The sequence below is a fragment of the Triticum dicoccoides genome, chromosome 2A (assembly GCF_002162155.2).
Source record: "Triticum dicoccoides isolate Atlit2015 ecotype Zavitan chromosome 2A, WEW_v2.0, whole genome shotgun sequence".
NCBI classification, from domain to species: domain Eukaryota; kingdom Viridiplantae; phylum Streptophyta; class Magnoliopsida; order Poales; family Poaceae; genus Triticum; species Triticum dicoccoides.
The window spans coordinates 67,271,218-67,291,528 of record NC_041382.1 but is presented as its reverse complement, the minus strand read 5'-3'; the positions used below and the strand labels follow the sequence as shown (position 1 = coordinate 67,291,528).

General features: G+C 41.4%; 1 long non-coding RNA gene across 1 annotated transcript; it reads right to left on the bottom strand.

The window, feature by feature from the left end:
• Positions 1-7,533: 7,533 nt before the first annotated feature.
• On the bottom strand, positions 7,534-18,831 carry LOC119353294. Its single transcript, XR_005170387.1, has 9 exons — positions 18,255-18,831; positions 18,106-18,170; positions 17,620-17,849; positions 17,441-17,530; positions 17,231-17,304; positions 15,504-15,574; positions 10,475-10,644; positions 10,005-10,061; positions 7,534-7,939 (listed from the first exon to the last, which is right to left on the bottom strand). It is a non-coding gene; the product is annotated as an uncharacterized LOC119353294 (long non-coding RNA).
• Between the last annotated feature and the right edge of the window lie 1,480 nt (positions 18,832-20,311).

Genomic DNA, 20,311 nt, shown 5'->3' with positions numbered 1-20,311 from the left:
TAGCCACGCCCCACTAGAATTTCGAAGAGATGGATGTTAGGTTCCCGCACATCTTCTTTGTGAGGTGAAAGCGGCTCATGGTGAAAGCGGGTACTGCTTGGAGGCCGGACTTGACAAGAACCTCCCTTGCAGCCTTGGACAAACCTTGCCCCTTCCACCCACTCACCTTTCCTTTCAATGTCTCGGTCAAATACTTGAAGGTTCCATCTTTTGATCTTCCAACCAGTGTTGGTAGACCCAAGTACCTTTCACTCAAAGCTTCAGATTGTACCCCGAGAGCAGTTTTCAACTCCGCTTTTTTGTCTTCTTGACACCCCTTCCCTAAGAAGATAGATGATTTTTGCATATTGACACTTTGTCCGAAGGCTCTCTCGTATTGCTGTAATATATCCTTGAGTGTGTCCATATTTTCTTTGGTTCCCTCAAGAAATACAATGCTATCATCAGCAAAAAGGAGGTGTGTCACATGAGGGCTAGTGCCCCCAAAGTTCACCCCTTTTATCTTTCTTTCTCTTTGTGCCTTCTTAAGAGAGCTGAGAAACCCTCCACAGAGAAGAGGAACAGGTAAGGGGATAGAGGATCACCTTGCCTCAGACCCCTCGAGGGAGAAAAACACCTTGAGAGGTCTCCATTTAATTTAACCCTAAAACTTGCTGTTGTCACACATCTCATGATCATCTCAATCCAGGCTGGTTAAAAGCCGCATTTCCCAAGCATTTGCTTCAGAAATATCCACTTGACCCGGTCATGGGCTTTCATCATATCCAGCTGAAGGAAATATGCCCTAGAGGCAATAATAAAGTTGTTATTTATATTTCCTTATATCATGATAAATATTTATTATTCATGCTAGAATTGTATTAACCAGAAACTTAGTACATGTGTGAATACATAGACAAACAGAGTGTCCCTAGTATGCCTCTACTTGACTAGCTCGTTAATCAAAGATGGTTGAGTTTCCTAACCATAGACATGTGTTGTCATTTGATGAACGGGATCACATCATTAGAGAATGTTGTGATGGGACAAGACCCATCCATTAGCTTAGCATTATGATCGTTTAGTTTTATTGCTATTGCTTTCTTCATGACTTATACGTGTTCCTCTGACTATAAGATTATGCAACTCCCGAATACCAGAAGAACACTTTGTGTGCTATCAAACATCACAATGTAACTGGGTGATAATAAAGATGCTCCACAGGTGTCTCCGATGGTGTTTGTTTTGGCATAGATCGAGATTAGGATTTGTCACTTCGAGTATCGGAGAGGTATCTCTAGGCCCTCTCGGTAATGCACATCACTATAAGCCTTGCAAACAATGTGATTAATGAGTTAGTTACGGGATGATGCATTACGGAATGAGTGAAGAGACTTGCCGATAACGAGATTGAACTAGGTATGATGATACCGACGATCGAATCTCGGGCAAGTAATTTAACATACCGATGACAAAGGGAATAAACGCATGTTGTTATGCGGTTTGACCGATAAAGATCTTCGTGGAATATGTAGGAGCCAATATGAGCATCTAGGTTCCGCTATTGATTATTGATCGGAGATGTGTCTCGATCATGTCTACATAGTTCTCGAACCCGTAGGGTCCGCGCGCTTAACGTTCGATGACGATTTGTATTATGAGTTATGTGATTTGATGACCGAAGTTTGTTCGGAGTCCCGGATGAGACCATAGACATGACGAGGAGTCTCGAAATGGTCGATAGGTAAAGATCGATATATTGGAAGGTTATATTCGGACACCAGAATGGTTCCGAAGTGATTCAGGTATTTTTCGGAGTACCGGGAGGTTACCGGAACCCCTGATTGAAAAATCAATATAGGAAGTTTTCAACTACCTCTACCTAGTGCCAAAAAGAAATATGAAATGCTTATTTTTGGGGACATCCATATCCCCGTTGAGGTAACTTAGTGATTTATGAAAGTTCTTCGGTTTCATGCTAATCGAAAGTAGTTGTTAATAAGACTTGATCAACCATATTAATGGATCATTTTTTAGAGGTGTGAAGTTGATGAATTTAGTAAGCACTACCTTTTGTCCCTACCTTTTGTTTTCTGTTTTTATTAGTTAAATAAAATAAAATTCTATATTTTGTTTGTTTTCTGAATTTCCCGTGCAATAAAAAAAGACCCAAAAATAAAAGTTCTCAGAATGCTCTGAAAATTTAATACGATTTTTTCTGAATACTTAAGAATTTTTGGTGCAAATAATATCAGAGGGAGGTGCACCAGGTGGGCACAACCCACCTGGGAGCGCCAGGACCCCCAGGCGCGCCCTGGTGGGTTGTGGTCCCCACGTGGGCCCCCCACACTTATCTCTTCACACCACATCATCACCTACCTCCAGAAAAATTCACCATTGCTCTCTCTCGTGTTCTTGCTCTCAAACCCGTGGATTTCGATCTCTTTGCTCGAAGCTCCGTTTCCAAAACTGTTTCGGGGGATTGTAGCTTGGTATGTGACTCCTCCATTTTTCCAATTAGTTTTTGCTTTAATGGTTTACATTTTGAATAATTAGCTACTCTTGGTGCTTATGTAGATGAGCTTGCATGTTGAATTCTTATAGTTCTAAGTAGTTTGAATGCTTGCTATGGCTTCTATGTATCCCTATGAGTAGTTGCTATCAATCTTGTAAAGTTTTGTTGATGAATTTTTGTCACCCCAAAAAATTTCAGAAAATTGTATGCGAACATGATGAACCTATTTGGAAGGAGTTCTTCGAGGAGGAGATCCTCGAGGGCAGCTTCTAGTGACAACTCCACTCGTCGGTCTTATGTTGAACCGAGTGAAAGTTCCATTCGAGATGCCGCCACCAAAACATGCCTATGGCCATGCGATGATTATATGGTGCGTGTGGGCATTAAGGAGGAATTTGAGCAATATGTTCACAATGCCGGTCACGGTCCCTACATTTCAAATAAGTGCGATCAACACCACACCCTCACTGAATCATTTGTCAAAGGATTTAAATTTCATTCTTGTGAGTCTAGGGTGTCATTTAAACTGTATGAAAATTCATTTATCATATCACAAGAGATATTTGCTCACCACTGCAAACTCCCATTGTGGGGTTCGCTTGACGAACCGCCAAGGGCTAAGTACCAATCATTCTTAACTAGTCTTTGGTACGGTGAGACGACGGAGTGACGCAAGGTAGAATAAAGAGCATTCATTTTCTCGCAATTCAGTACTTTGCTTTATTCAATGCGAAATGTATTGTAGGAAAACAAGATTGTAGTACACTTTATGCTCCAGACTTGAGCCTTTTACGCATCGCTCTCATCGGTGATAGGAGTTATAATCTTGGAGCGATTGTTGCACGCAGACTGCAACACAACGCTAATAGTGTCTATTTCTATGATGGAATTTATGCCATGCGTTTAGCAAGAGAGCTGGGTGTTTCACCTTTGCCCTTTGACCATATCCTACCCACGCAGTATTTAGATTTTGATGCTATGAAACATCATAAGATCCTTAAAGGAGATATTCATAATTTCACCTATAAATTGTTGTTTAACCAAGCATCTGTGGTATACACATATTTGCCTACGCCCGCTCTCTTTGATTATCACAACAAGGGGAGGTATTCTGTTCTTGAGAGCGAGGCCCGAGCCCACAATGAGGCGGTTGAGGCAGCACGACAGGCCGAGGTGTCCGCACCGAGAGCCTTCGTGAGCTACCACTCTGACTACTATCCAGGCTACTGACTGATTACCAAGTTAGGCCAAAAGCCTAAACTTGGGGGAGTACGTGTTTTCCACCAACATTACATTCATGTTTTTATATTTCATTCTAGTTGTCGGTGTCCACACTTTTTCATTGTACCATCCATGTTAGATTTATTTTCTCGCTTTCTTCTTGTGTGTTTGAAAAACCTTAGAAAAACTAAAAAAATTAGTTGTAGTGAGTAGTACTAAAAAGAAAACCACAAAAGATTTCATTGCTCTTCTTTTGCTTCTTGGGAGCTTTCCCGTGTAAATAGTTTCTCTCGTTTTTGCTTTTCCCTTTTATTTGCTTGTTCAAAAAAACCAAAAACTCCAAAAATATTTCAGTGTGTTTCTCTGAATTTATTTTTCCATCTTTTGAGTCATATCGAGGAGAAGACCAGGATGAAAATGTTGAGTGGCTCTCATATGCATTATTGTTGATCTAACAAAGAGCTCATTTTACCTTGTCTTCTCTTGTTGAATAAAATGTTTACAGATTCCAGCTTAGTCCACGGCACTCTTGTACTATTATTATTTTCACATCGTTCGGTCATGGAAGTGAAAGGCAATAATGACAATATTTGATGAACTGGATGTGGCAGAGAGAAACTGGTATGAACTCGACTTGTTCTGCTTTTGTAAATATGTTTAACCTAGTATTTATGATTCGGCCTATTATGATTAAACATGTTTGCAATAACAATTAGATATTATAGTTTCTCATGCCATGCATAAGTAGTTGGGAGTGGATAATGATTTATCTTGGATATCAACATTGCGTTAAAATAATTGTGATGTAGTATGACGATATGGTATCCTCCTTTGAATGTTTGAGTGTCTTGACTTGGCACATGTTCATGCATGTAGTCGAATCAAAACCAACATAGCATCTATGATATTTATGTTCTTGGTGTTCATATCCTACTCATGCTAATGTCCAATGTTACTTATGCATGATGCATGTTCATGACCGTTGTTGCTCTCTAGTTGGCCGCTTCTCAATCTATTAGCTAGCCTTCACCTGTACTAAGTGGGAATTCTGCTTGTACATCTAAAACCTTGAACCCAAATTATTCCAGATGAGTCCATCATACCTACCTATATGCGGTATTACCCTGCCGTCCTAAGTAAATTTGCATGTGCCACCTCTATAAACTTCAAATAAATATCTTTTTTTGTGTGTCTGGATCTTTCATGGAACGATAGGAGGTGGTCGGTATCTTCCATGCTAAGCGAATTATTCTCAGATCGAGTGTTTATTCACTCGCCATCGCACGAGAAAATGACGGCAATAGAGATGGCCAGACCCAAACTGCAAATAGAAAAAGCTTACAAATAATCAAACAAAAACTCCCAATGGAGTCAAAACATTTACTTTTATCGCTTGGGAACCGCCACTAGCGTGCTTAGTATGGAAGATATTGATAATTGATAGTCGTGAAGTAAATGAGAAGGATGCATGTCTCAAAATATCATTTACATCTGTTTTAAAAAAATTGAGCTCTGGCACAACTGCAAATCACTGCTTCCCTCTGCGAAGGAACTATTTATTTACTTTTATGTTGTATCATCATCCTCTAAAATAACCGTCAGAACCTGAGAGCACTGTTGTCATGCTGATGCATTGTGTGTACCTAATATTGGGTGCATAATGACTGGATTTTTTCTACCATTAATTACAATGCCCTAAGCGGACTGGTCCCATTACTGTGGACGAATGCCGGAGCAAATTTGCGGGACATTGTCGGAGCTGCCCTAGGCGCCGAAGCGGAGATCTCCTCTTATATTGCTCACCCTTTTGGCATCATACAGGAGCGGTGCCACACAAAGAATTACCAATATGTCCTTAAGCCAAATCCCGAGTCAGCCAATGTTGATCATTTGATCAATTAAATACTACCCATCATATTAGGTAGTACGATGTAACGTAAAAAGTATTTTTTTAGTTGAGTTGTTCGTCTCAACTAAGAAGATTTTGAAAAAAGATATTGTTACAATTTGTTTTTCACACACGTTTTAAGACCCACCTCATAGATTACTAAGTGATGTAAAAGCTACTCCCTTTGTAAATTTTTATTAGTCATTTAACTCATTAAATGAGCTAAAACGACTTGTAAAATTTTATAGAGGTAGTAGAAAACCTTTCCTAAACGGAGTAAAAGCTGACAGGGCAAAAATTGAAATTACTCATATTTCTATATATTATTAGGTCTAGTTGCAAAACCAAAAGCTTGAGGACCATCAAGAGTTGGCCATCGAGAACACTACTCTGTAGTCCAAGAAATTAAATTGGCCGTCATATCCAGCATGGGACAAGCAAAAAGACAACTGCCGTAATACATTTTGTCGCAAGAATGCTAGACTCATGGGCCTTTAGGGGACTAATACGGGCTTGTTCCATCTAATCAAACTAGCCCCCCTCCCCCTGATTTTCACCAGGGGTGGGCCTCTTCCCACCCGTTAAACCCAATCTTAAGCCTTCAGCCTTCACGTTTGCTACCACGTGAAGTCTGTAAAAAACCTCCCCATGAATGTAGCATTACTGCCTTTTGTCGACTAGCTGTATGAAAGGGTTCTCTTGGTAATCATGCAAGTAGGTACACCAAGAGCAGTTAATTATTTTGGCAAACCCAACCCCAAAAAAAAGGACTTTTAGCATTGTGCCGAGCTGGGCAGGTATGAGTCAATTACATCGGTAGTATTAGAACTTGGCGTAAATGATCACCTTAGTGCTAGAACTTGTGGCATACATCGAAGTGGTGCAAAAACTTGGCTCGAATGTACAAATACGGTGCAAATATCGTTTCTATACGCATTACTCAAACCAGTGACGCTTGGGTCAAACGGAGTGTGGCGGGTAGCCAACCCAGCAAATAACAATCGATGTCATATAATGATATTAAGCCTTTTACATCCTGACCTAAAATATTGTAAAATAAGAAGAAGGAAAAAAAACACAGGGAACATAAAATAAGAAATGTAAATTTGAAAAGACAAAAAAGATACCGCCGTGGGATTTCGTACTAGCGGCCTGACAATTACCACCAGCAGGACCTAGCAATACAACCACTAGCGTTTCGTGCCTTAAACATGTTAGTTTTTTTCTTTTTCATTTTTAGCCTCAAAAATGTAAATTGTATTGTAAATACGTATTCATTTGAGAATCTGCAGTCTGAGGCACACTTGCCTAAATTTTCTTCATACATATATTTAAATTAATCTAGAAATGCAAATATAATTTATAGAAACACACAAAATTTATAAAAAAATGCATGAACACTTATAAAACAAAATAAACAGATTAAATCTTGGACAATTTTATATACAACATAGTTATTTTATAAAAAATAGTTTTTTTAACTTATTGCATAATTTATTTAATACAAATATTTTCTAAAATTACTTTGATATTCAATTCATATGCAAAAAATTAAAATTATAAAAAAATCATAATTTAATTTGATGGATTTTAAATTAATAGGTGAGCATTTTTTGGTTTATATATTTATTTATATGTATATTATTTATAATTACAAATTTTATACATATTCTGTTATATACAGGTAAATTGTAGCCCTGGAGCACGTTCTGTTATAGACATGTACTGTAACAATTATATTTACACTCCTCCCAAAAAAATTGACACATCAGAATCCATTTGTCTCAAAAAAAAACATGTGAGAGTCCATAGTTGGAGTGGCACGCCCTCCTACTTGTTTTACACTAGGTGTTGGGGCACGCCCGTGGCGCGCCTCTTGAGGGGGAGCTGGGCGGTGCCTGGTTGTACTCGCCCCTTTAACACTCTTTTCTATTCTAGTTAGCGTTTGGGATGATTGCTTTAGTTAACAAAAATTTAATATGAGAAATAGAAATATATACTATAAAGAATAGTGACAACCATGATGCCCAAAAGCGAACCATAGGTTATCATAGGATTATATTATATTATATTGACACAGTCACACATGGGCTGCAGCGTCTTCGATGGTGCATCTAGAGGCAGTGCACGGTGAGAACCAGGCGGCCCTTTGAAGTGATCCTGAAACGAAATGCACAGATGTCTCCTTCACGAATGTTGGTGGTTGTAGTGGCCCTCTTGTCAGTTCCTAGCATGATGCGACATTCGGCGAGCAGATGGTCGTCTGCAAGTCTGACCATGAGTGTATCATTGTTTGGATCAATGTAGTCGAGCAGGTTCTCTTCAGTATAGTTAACCTGAAAATATTGGTAAAAGAAAGCAAGTTATTTACATGGACAGAAATTGTTGTGTGATATGGAAGATAGGAGCGTGTTCTATGGATATTAATGATATTAATGGTGATAGGAAAGTATCGTTAGTGAGTACATATCTTGAGGACCCACATTTATGAATGCTCAAGTAAAATGGCTGATGAAAGAGCAAAGAGAAGTCAATATTTCTGGTGTCCAATTGATGATTTGAGTATGTACAGCCTAGTGTATGAATAGATAACAAAGGAATGAAAAATGGTAAGCTAGAAAAGATAAAGTAGAAATTTCAAAAGGGGCAGGAGAAAAATAACAACAGACCAGGTGCTGATCTATCTGATATACAGTGAGAAGGGGAACATAATTGGTATTTGTAAGATGACTAAAGTGCTGACTGTTAAGTAGTATGAACAGAACAAGATTTTTTATATCTTAAGCATGGATAGAAGAATAGTATAAATAAGAAAATATGTATGCAACTTCCCTTTGTATCATCACAAACTTACAACAATTAAGGTAATTAAAATGCATAACAAAACAACACTGTATATTCTGTAAAATGGCCGATGAAGCACATGAAAAGAGTGGAGAAGTAAAGGAAGATGAAGAAGTAAAAATAAATGTGCTTGTAATTGAATGGTCGACTACAGAGTAATATTTTAAAAGTGAGTTGAATGAATCTCATTGAGTATAACAAAGTATGGGAGTGGGAAAGAATGGCGATGAAAGAAAATTGGGCTTACACAAGGCAAATTTGTCATTTTCATATACAGTGTGCGCGTGCCATTAAAGCATTAGTAGTGTTGTTGAAAAGATAAAGTTAAAAGCAGAGATGCTCGGTTAAAATCAAGCAGCATCTTTTCTGTTAAAAAGACAATAAAAAGTGGGACTTGCACAGTATGGAGATACAATTTGGTATACTATGAACTTAGTAAATATTGAATAGGCTGTGCATTTGAGCATACCATGCGCTGGCCTGGTTTGGCAAACGTCTTGTTGATTGTGCATGCAGGGAGATTATATTGCACCGAATCATTTTTTCCGCACCAACTATTCTAATAGCAATTCTTTCCTCGCCTTGGTTTTCAAGTCAATCTCTAGCCATTCTAAATGTCCGTACAAGAGGATTAAACTCATCAAGCATCTTCATCAAACCATCAGCTATGTCTCTATCAATACCACTGTCTTTTTCACTATCTTCGTTCATCACGGCATTAATTCGATTTGAGACCTCATTTTGTGTGTCATGAATATATAGCTCGGCAAATTTTGGAGTCACACCTCTATTTGGCAGAAGCGATCCAATACGGTGATATACCTGACCATGAATTTTAAATACATATGGACCACCACCTTCGTTAATATGTTTATCAATACCTGCTCCCATGGAGGTGAAAGCAAAAGGGGAATTGTATTGTCTGATTTTATCCAAGAATTGCTTAGAACGTGAATCACCCTCAAACCTAAGTAGTTCTGACAGAAAAAGTGGTGGGTTTCTGAAAGCAGGCATTGACACTTTACCGCCCTTGCAGCATAGGTTATATATGATACGATGCTCAGGCACACACGTTTCTTTCTTACATCTCTCGCGGAACCAAAACACGGCGCCATAGAACTGGCATGTGTACTCAGGCGCTCCCAGATACGACCTCTTTTTATACGATGCTGTAGAGAGAATGCATTAGATGTTTTCAGAAAGTTTCTAAGGTATATGACCTTGACTACAAAAATACCTTTTAAAAACTCTGTGTAATCACAAGAAAACAGAGCGTGTGGTAGATGTAGTCTGGTAGGGGTAACTTTCAAACAAACGAAAGAACTAATTTAGCACAGTTCGATAATGACCTAGGTGTTGTTTTTACAATTGATCGCAAGGCGACACAAGCAGGACAGACCTGTTCGACGCCAGATACGCATTTTTCTCTTTTGCATTCGCTGACGGCGCCTTAACTAGCTGTATGTATGTATGCGAGACAACCGGAAAGAATGTTGTAATATACGTTAAAAGGGCACTACCATAATAGGCTTGAATTAGAATGTTGATGATCCATACCCATAAATGCACCATTTGCACCAGAGGACAATGATCCGGGTACAGAATTCAAGGCACCTAAACAAGTCATTTGCACATAAGTTCACATCACACAGAACGTAATATTATAAGGACAAGAATAACCTATGATCATGTCAAACCATAGCGCACTTTGGAATAGGGCAAGACGTGCTGCCACTCTGTTACGGTGTTGGGAAACAGTTCGACTACGTGCAGCAGCATGATCGAAATCAGGATCAGTGGAATTCATGTTCTCTGTTTTTTATGCATATAAATATCACAGCCGGTGAAAGAAAAAAAGTGTGAGTAAGCACACACAATCGGACATGGAGTATGTGAGCGCGGGCGTACAGGCGCTCGTTATCTGGGCTGTTCAGAACTGCTTCGTGATGTGGTGCGTGTAATAAATGCAGCATGTACAGTGGAGAGGAATATAATAGAGAAAAGGAAATATACGCACGGTGGTGCACCTGGGCAGTGGGCCATGTCAGCGGAGCAGCGGAACGGGTTCGTTTAGTTCCGTTATGATCCGTGGATCAGGATTTCCGCTTTCTGGTTAACTCCGATAGGCGTGTAGTAAATGAATGAAATGATGGCTAACTCGGCGTAGTTGTCTCCTAAGACCTCCGTTCATGGGAATCTGTCAGTAGCAAAAATGTACGGAGGTTAATATCAGTAGCTCGAAGCCAGGAAAGTCATGCATGTGTTGCTGTCACTTACTTCAGCGTATGAACTAAAGAGCCTGAAGTGGGTGTGCGAGCAACCGTATTTTTTTTATTTTTGCAAAAATGGTTAAAGTCCGAAATTCTGAACATGTATTGGAGTAAATACTGATTATCCTCTGTTTTGGAAATGCATCATTGTCATTTCAGACGGAGAAGCATGCAGTGGAGAAGCATGCAGTACGTGAGCTCGAAATTCCAAAAAAGAAAAACTTAGAAAAAATATGTTTTTTTTGGCAAAAAACATTGATGTTTTTTTCTACACGCGTGCAAATTTTCGTGATGATATCACATTCTTGGAGGTCTGGGGAAAAATCGATGCTTCAAAAAGTGTGCTTTTAAAAGCATTTTGGAGCAGTGATTTTTTTGTCCACATATGCACGAATGTGATTTCATTATGAAAAATCTCACGCGTGTAGAAAAACAACTCCATTTATTCCAAAATATAAGGTCTATTAGTTTTTTCAAAAGTCAAATATGTGCATATTGCAAAAAGTGTGCTTTTGAAAGCATTGATTTTTTTTGTCCACATCTGCACGAATGTGATTCCATTACGAAAAATTTCACGCATGTAGAAAAACTACTCCATCTATTCCAAAATATAAGGTGTATTAGTTTTTTCAAAAGTCAAACATGTGCATATTGCATATTTGACTAAGTTTTTAGGAAAAAATATGAACATCTATAGTACCAAATTTGTATCATTCGATCCATCATGAAAAGTATTTTTATATTATATTAGTTGATATTTTGCTATGATCTCGATCAAACATCCACAAGTTTGATTTGCACAAAAAGCAATACACCTTATATTCTGGAATAGAGGGAGTATCAATGTTTCTTGAAAAAAATCAGTTTTTTTTAATTGTTTACTATTATTTAAATTTACTGTTCACCCGAACTCATGTGAGCTCGAGCTCACAATAGCCTTTCACTTCACACAAGGTGCATTTGTTGTCGTAGTGTCATATGTGTTGGGTGTGTGGGCAACCAACTTTTGGATGAAGAGGGATAAGGGCATCTCCAACGCTGACTTCCAAATTAGACACCATATCTGTTCGTAGACCGGTGTGGACCAGTTCGAGGACACTGATGCAAGAGTCGTCAATCCAATCATGCACGCATCCATTTCAAAACAAATTTAAACAAAGCGGATGATTTCATCTAAACCGGAGCACATTCGTTACATTTTAAACATATTTCAATTAAAAAAGATCGAATCTGAAGCTAGTCTAAATATACAGGGGGCACCCGTCCTTCGGGTCATGTTATTCCCCTCTAACATTGGTCGTGTTCATGTCTGATGGAGATGAGACCCATGAAGTGAAGGTGCGGTCGCCGGCGAGGAAGAGTAGGACATGAGACATGGACCAGCCCACTTGGGACTTGAGGCTTCGCACCCTCCCATGTACTACTCCTTGTCGGAGTCAGCAACCTATTCGTCGTCGATGGTTGTGAGGTCAACGATGGACACGGACTGGGTGGAACGCTTGTCGTGCCACCGACCCCAACAAGGCGTCATTAGTGGCATGAAGGACGCATAGCTGGCTCTGTCTTTCGTGATCGCCTGCGCCGCTAGCATCATGGGCACATCCGGCTAAGCCGAGACCGCATTGCGAGCGGTGTGAGAACGCGAGGCCTCGTAGAGCACGCATTGCGTAGTGACGAAGTTGGGGTTCTTCGCCGCCATGGCTGCCATGGCCTCCTCACTCGCGCGCTCGCCATAGATTTGACTCTCCGCCAGCCGGTGCTGCTCAGGAAGGAGAGGTTGTACCCCCGCTCCTCCTGCACTTGTCGGAACGCCGACAATGCTGGCGGCGCCAGCTGCTCCTCCGCCATTGTATCGTCGAAGTGTGCCTACGTCTGATCCATGGTCAAACCGGCATGGGCCAGCGTGAGCTCCGGCACCGAGTCGTCGTTAGAGCCTGTCTCCATCTTTGGGTTATCATCGGGGACCTCCGGGGAACATCCTGGTATGTGGGGTTCTATCCACCTGGCACGACGGCCTTGCTAGACGACTGCAAGAGTGGCCACCTCATGCTTCTGCTCCGTTGATAGTCGCTCCCACAACATGTTACTGCTCGCGGTCATGGCAGATGTGGTGCACGGGAGAAGGATGTGGAGCGGACGTGTTGTGGTGCGGTTTGTGTCGGGAATGGCATCTCTGAAATAGCGGATACCGGTGAGACCAAGCAACGGGGTGTGTCGATACATGCGCCGGAGTTGGATTCTCGGGCAGAGCGCCTGCATAATGACGGCAGGCGGACGAACGGGCAACCCATTTGAAAGCGGTAGATATCCGCCCCGTCCTGTGCAGCAGCATCTCTTTGGCATTGAACATGAGCGGACATTGGGGACATGTCACGGACGACGCTCTTGACCAGCGAGCCGCTTCAATGCCGACATGAGAGGCCACGTCCGCTCTGGGGCGGCATCAATGTGGAGCTAGCGCTCTAGAGTGACATGAATGCGGGGCAACTGCTTCGGCCAGGAAAGGGCGAGCGAGACGATTTTGGGTGGAACCAGATTGCCCGGCGTGTGCGTGGTAGCGGTCTGGACACACGTAAAGCCCCCCTGTTTGCTTCCGGTTTATGAAAAAGCAAACATTCGGACCGGTCCGCGGACCGATTTGGCATTATGTTGGATGACATAATATGTCCAGGCAGTGCGTTCGTAATGTGTGCGGGCGGTTTGAGGGTCAGCGATAGAGATGTCCTAAGTTTTGAGTTTGTTAGTATACAGTGTGCTATAATGCTAAATTATCATATTTTATAGTGCCGGCATTAAGTAGAAGATAATATCGCCGATGTACCCTGGTGCTCTTTTTGGACTACTGTTTATGATTACCTTATTGTTCAGCCTTCAGGTTATGTTTACCCTTCTCTTGTTAAAGATCTTTGGGTTCCTGGAACCAAAATTTGGGATAATAATTTGATTTCTTCTCTTTTCCGACAGCCTCTTGCTAATGCTATTATTCAAACTGATATTATTCAAGAGAACTGTCCGGATATACTTTGTTGGGATCTAACACCTAATGGCAATTGTACTTCCAAATCCACTTATAAATTGTGCTTGCAGGACATTCATGCTAATCCTAGATCTGCTCCTTCTCAAGTTCCTTTGCAGATTAAAAATCTTCTAAAGCTGATTTGGAAGCAAAAGACAATAATTCCTAGAGTCAAGACTTTTGCTTGGAGGCTTCTCCGGGAGGCCCTTCCCACAGGTTTGAGAGCTGGCCGCTTTTCTCTACATATCTCTCAATTTTGTTGCAGATGTGGACAGCAAGAAGATGAGATGCATTTGTTTTTTCTTTGCGACTTCGCTAGAGCTGCTTGGTTCTCTTCTCCTTGGTGCATTAGAACGGATGCACTAATTCAAGCCAATCCTACTATTCACAGCGTTTTACATGCTTTAATTAACATGATTCATTCCCATGCATCTGTGCCTAACATTCTCAATTTTTTGTGGTGCCTATGGAAAGCTCGGAATGACCATCTTTTCAACAGGAAGAGAGCTCTTCCCTATCAAATTCATATTGCTGCTAAAGCTCTCGATGTTGAATTGAATGATAATATGCATGTTTCTCTCCAAAATAACGTTGTTTGTGTTGTGCCTACTGTTAACCAGCTACCTGTGCAGGGAAAAACAATTAAGTCTGATCTTCTGCTAACAGGACCAAGAGTTTACTCTGATGCAGCTTTCAGGTGTAAAAAAATCCCTGGTTTAACTCAAGGAATGGTGGCTACTGGCATCGGAGTCTACCTTTGTTTGCCACAAGATCCGACGGAAATCAATGTTCAGATTCAAGCGTCTTCTGCGGATACAGATTCTCCTTTGAAAGCGGAAGCTTTGGCTCTTCTCTTGGTGGCTCAAGTGGCTAATCGCCTTAACATTTCTCAACCTACTTTCCTCACCGACTGCCTCTCTTTGGCATCGTTTGCTGCTTCTTCTAAGGCTTCTGATGTTGCCATCCCCTGGGCTATCAGGAAAATACTAGCTGAATTTTTCTTCTTCTCCTCTGATCTTCATGCTCAGGTGTTTCACATTTCTAGGGAGATCAATGGGATTGCCCACAATATGGCTCAACAGGTTCTTAGGCCTTATCTAGGACCTGACATATGCTGTTTTGCCTCAGCTCATCGAAATGGATCTTGCCCTGTAGTTTCTCTTCTTTCCAATTTTCAGTTCCAGGGATTTGTAATCCATGCTGTACACTGTTATTGAGCTGAATAGTAAAGTTTGGCGCTTTGTGCGCCTTCTGTTGTTCAAAAAAAAATATTTTGGGAAATTGATCTTAGTTGTCGCATACAAATGTGTACTACTTTTCTTTTTAGTTGGCCAATGTGTACTGTACTACAACGGCACTATCCATCCGACACGGTGCTATCCATCCGAATCATTTTTCGTGGGCAGGGTGAGAGTTGGGTTTCTTTGAAGACAAAACATGAGAGGTCGTGCTGTAGAGAGATAGCGCCGTGTCGGATGGGTGGCCAGCCCAATAAGTTCTCCAACGCGACGGCGTTAGTCTGGTTACATCGGGCCAGCCGGACGTAGGCAACGGGGTTAAGTCTGTCATTCGTCAGATGTGGGCCATGGGCCTATTATATTTATTCGAATACAGGCAGTATACCTGGTCCTATACTACTTAGGACGAGCATCTCGGGGCAAAGCAGCGGCACAGATAGCGAGCGTACAGGAGCTCGGGCTCACATAGGCACTTTCGCACACAATCCAAGCACAAGTAACTCAACCCAGATAAAATGAGTGGCAAGCACACCTTACCGCAGAGTCGATATGCCCAGATCAAATAACAAGGTAAACTCGAGTATCAATTGATGACGCCAATTCCTGAGAAAAGATACCGTAACTTAAGTGATTGAAAGCAACCAACTCATGAGAAGCACATACCATATTCAGCAACAATGACCTAATTCCATAGTGTAACTATGATAACTAAGATTCTACATTACATTCAATATCAGTTAGTTCATTTCAACACCCAATACAGCAGTAAGAGTATTACAGACGTAGTAAACATGATATTGCAAATTGTCCTTAAAGATGGAACTCGAAATCTTATAAAATGACCTCGATATGCAGTCTTAATCTGTATATAATATCTGATGACAAGGCTTTTAGGGTACATATTATTATCAGATTACTTGCTCTTGTTCAAAATCTCTAAGAACAAAAGTCTTAATCTCCATATAATATCCGATGACAACGATATAGTCATGAAGAAGAGTGGCTTTCAGGGTACATATTATTATCAAATTACTTGCTCTTGCTCAAAATCTCTAAGAACAAAAGTCTTAATATCTATATAATATCCGATGACAACGATATAGTCATGAAGAAGAGTGGCTTTCAGGGTACATATTATTATCAAATTACTTGCTCTTTATTATTTTTTGCGATGTCGAGAATCATGAAAAAGAGTGATGAGAATTATGTGTACAGGTAAGCATGTACGTGATCAACCGGGAAGGCAAAATGTAAGCCAAAATGGATAGAGCATAGTACAATCAGGAAGGCAAAATGGAAAAGTTAGTACAAAGTTGAGTCACTTATTTTGAGACGGAGGGAGTAGATTAATATATAATGGATGTATTGATGACAAAAATATTCATGTAACTGAAACAGTACGCGAAACTGAATCTTAATGTGCATTTAGCACATACGACGTCAATCGATTCATGTGGTCTATGAGCAGCGAATCTGTACTTTTGGATGAAAATTTGAACGATTGGAGAGTCAAATGACCTTGTAGCTGTCTCAATCATCTAACAAACTATCTGTTGCACCACTTCTAAAACTGGCAACTTATTTGTTGTTTCTTTGTAGATCAGTATTTTGAATGGCACAAGCAAGTTCAGTTCTTGTTTTAAAGTGCACACCGCAGCAGAATTGATTTGAAATCCACCTTCACACAATCACACATAACAATCTTGCTCAAAATCTCTAAGAAGAAAAATAAGAACTAACCGAACTATATTGCTTGGAACCTTATACAAGAAAAGCTACACTACACTGGTATTTGTTGTATCTCTGTAGATAACTGAATTCTAAACGCCAGCAACAAGTTCAGTTAAGTTCATTTCCTACTAAAGCATACAACACAGCTCAATTGATTTCAAATTCATCTTTATACAGTGGCACATAACAATCTTTCTCAGAATCTCTATGAACAAAAAGAATAACGAACTGAACAATCTCACTTGAAATCTCATACAAGAAAAGTTACAGTAAACCGCTATTTGCTGTTTCTTTGCACATAACTGAATTTTAAACGGCACAAACAAGTTCAGTTAGGTACATCTCGTTTTAAAGCATATAACACAGCAGAATTGATTTCAAATCTATGTTTGTACACTCGCACATAACAATTCTCCTCAGATTCTCTAAGAAGAAGAAGAAGGACAAACTCAACAAGCTTGCTTGAAATCTCATACAAGAAAAAGCACAATAAATTGAAGCGGCAAGGAAAAGTGCTGAAAATCGAACCTCAACACAAAGATGATCGTTTGAGCAGAAGAAACAGCAAGGCAAATCTGACGACGAACCAATTAGTGCGATTTCTGAAAAAAGAAAAACAAATTTAACGTCCCACAGTGAGAGGACATAAGATCAAACAGTTCATGAGTTACACAGGCACGAACCAAAAATCGACACAGAAACATCCATGGATACGCATCAGTAGACCACAAACCATACCTTGGTGACGATGACAGCCGCAGAATTCATTGACGAACAAGATCAGCGATCGACGAAGAACTACAGCTCTCACACTCAACCAACAACCACCTACAACGACAGAACATCCACGACCAGTAAGCACAGCAGCAATAGATCCGAAAAGGGAAGAATGTCGGGTAAGGGAGGGGCAATCTCACCTTCATGGTGGTCTACAGAAGCAGTGCAACGACGGGTGGAGAGAGGCGGAACGACGAACCGAGGACGAGAGGCGGCGGCTGGAGCGAGGTGGACGGACGAACAGAGGACGAGAGCAGGAGGCGCATCATCCCCAGTAGGGTTTGGAGAACTGACAGTGGGGTTTGTTTCTTCACCATCCCCAATAGGACCATGTTGTTGTGCCAGCATGCCATCCTCAGCTAGGTAGATCCTAAGAAGATAAACACCAGCTGTGAGTTGTGACCAACTAAGTTAAAAGATTTGGGGCCAAGTGCATGCAGAACAACTAAACCAACAGGCAAAAGAGAAAATTCAGAGAAGTAAAATATTATAAGACAACCAAATTGGGATTTTAGTAAGAACTGAAAAAAGAGTTCCGAGGGTCCAAGTTCCAAACCGATGAATTGAGATTTGAAACACCTAAACAAAGAAGAAAAAGGAGAAGTGCAGATGCTGATTGAAAATACCATGATGTCCTCTTCCTGTTCCATCAACTGCTCCACCTGCCTCCCTTCTTCTGTGTCTCCAGCTGCTGCATCAGCATCAAATGAGAAACAATAATGCCCAAAAGCAGAGCACGAACACCAGCCAAGAGAAGAATAGTAGCATTACTCACTCAAACTTGTTGGATCCACCTGTAGGATGAAGATGAACTCGATCAAACTGCCAGTGATCCTTCGTCTTTGACTTCCTCTGGGGCGGCCGCGTTGCCGTTTACATTGGGGCCATGGTGTCCCTAGAGACCTCACCAGCACGCCCGACACGACAGTGGCTGCCCGAGCCCGGGCCTCCATGCCAGCGACGCTGCGGCGCGGACGGGAGGCCCCCGATCCAAGAGCGGATCAAGCCACCACCGACCCCGAGACCACGCCCGACCTTGCCGGCGCCGACCGGTGAACCTACCCCGTCCGCCGTCGTACCTCCCTTTTCTCTTTCCTATCTCTTTATCCCTCCTCTCCTTCCTTCTCTCTCCCTCCTCTCTCATCTTCTCTCCCCTGCACTGGTCGTCGGGGGAGAGGAGAGAACGAGCAGCTCGAGACCGAGCAAAGTCGGTCACCTCCATCGGACGAAGAGGAGGGGTTGAGCCATGGAGGAGCGGTAGCAGCGGCTGGTGGTGGAGGGAGGATCGAGGAAGAGGGATGAGGAAGGCTGCAGGATCGGAGGAAAAGAGTTTGCTTCCCTACAAAGGCATTGTGCCCAATCACAAGGAGGTGCTATCTAGCGGCATTTTTTCTATCGCTTTTTTCTTCTTCTCACGCATGATAACGCAATTGGCCGGGCACAAAGCTCTCTCCCGATTGGCCTCCCACAACAGTTTGCCTGTGATGACGTGGCTCACTCTATGGATCGCCATTTACGTGACTGTTAATGGGTTTTATGGGTAGTTCGTTCGAAACCCCACGGGCGAAACTTTTACAGATTAAAATTGTTGATTTATATTACTTAATTCAAAGATATAAAACTTGTGTATGCTTATGCATCAGCAAGTGAACTCTGGGTGGGTGGTTAGCCGCGCGCTGTGGTTAGACCACGGTCACCAGTATGAATCCCTCTGCATCATATTTTTCATTCTAACAAAAATTGTGATGTTTTACTGAGAAGTGAGACCCACCAGATGCCACACGTCTAACAGGTGCCTTTTCGTGAGAAAAAATAAATAAAAAACTGAGGGTGCTTTTGCAAAAAGAGCACGCCACATGCCCAGCCTTCACTATGCAGTCACTGACAGCGGGCCCTATGCCACGATGCCATGCCTCGTCAGTGTTGCGGCCGTATACAGACAAGATTTGCACCATATTTGCATGTCCAAACCAAGTTTTTGCACCACTTTAATGTATCCCGCAAGTTCTAGCACTAAAGTGACCGTTTGCGCCAAGTTCTAGCACCACTGGTGTAATTGACTCTTATCAATGTACTACCTCTGTCCTGGTTTACAGGCCCCTTTTATATTTTGTGTCAAATTTTGATCATAAATTTAACTAACAAAATATGAATGCATGCCATAATTAAAAAATTACATCCTTTGATTCGTATTTGTACATAGTTTTCAATGTTGCTATTTTTAGTGACATGCATTAATATTTTGTTAGTTAAATTTAAAGTCAAAATTTGGCACAAAACATGAAGGTGACGAATAAAGTAGGACGGAGGTAGTGCAAAACATTCAAGACAAATCCGGTGTTGGATCGCGAGCCAAGAAAAGAAATTGACTTTTGGTGGAGCCCAAGCCTTTCATGTCACGGGATCCATCGGGGAAAGAGTCCTCCCAAGAAATTATGCTTTTATATGCGGTGGACGCCGGGTGGATTTCATCATTGGAGTGCTTCCAGAGAATGTCATCCTCCACAAGTTCATCAAGAGGGAAGCCATGCACAAGCATCCAAACTCCAAAGGGAAAAAAACTCCCAATGTGGGCAGCCGAGATGATAGTGTTCTGTTTGGTCTTAAGGATCCAAGCGTTATCTTTAAGGGCTTCATGCACCTTTCAATTCTTACTTCTTGAGGCTTCAAAGATGCGATGCAATGTCCTTAGGCTTACGCCCAAGGAGCCATGAGGAGTCCCAAAATGATGTCTTTGTGCCATTGCCCACGGTGATAGTGGTGGAAGCATATAAAAGTTTTAGGTCCTCGTCAGTGCACGGATTTCCAAGCCTCACACACAACTTGTTGGGT